Raw genomic sequence first — 519 nt, forward strand, 5'->3', positions numbered from 1 at the left:
CAACGGCTAAGCAACTGGTATTGTAGCCTGCATCCATAAGAGCCAATTTATGCTTGATCCAAAAATGTGGTCGGATGTGTATGGATGGTGTGATGCAGTTGCGAAGCCAAGCATAAATTGGCTCTCACCATAAATGCTGCATGGCCTATGCAGACGTTGGAATGACCATGTTGCACAGAAGGTTAAATGTTGGGCCACACCTTGTAGACAAATCTTAGATTGTTGGTCTTCTGATCTATACATCTTTGATCTATAAACCAACAATAACTGAAAGCAGATTCTCAAGATTTAAAAAAATCTAAACAGTAATAGTTTATTCTAAAATGCAGAGCTAGGTGGAATAGCCAAAGTGACCCCCAAAACGTTTCAAGAAGAATCGTAACAATGCGCAGCACAGCACAGGTTTATTGTTCTTGAACACACCTAAAACTGAGTCTGACAGCAAATATGGCGACGTCCATGAGAAGGGCATTAATGCCGCTGCATCGGATGAGATTCAGCAATTTGAAGGTATTATTT

This window comes from Oncorhynchus kisutch, linkage group LG1, assembly GCF_002021735.2.
Source record: "Oncorhynchus kisutch isolate 150728-3 linkage group LG1, Okis_V2, whole genome shotgun sequence".
Lineage (NCBI taxonomy): Eukaryota > Metazoa > Chordata > Actinopteri > Salmoniformes > Salmonidae > Oncorhynchus > Oncorhynchus kisutch.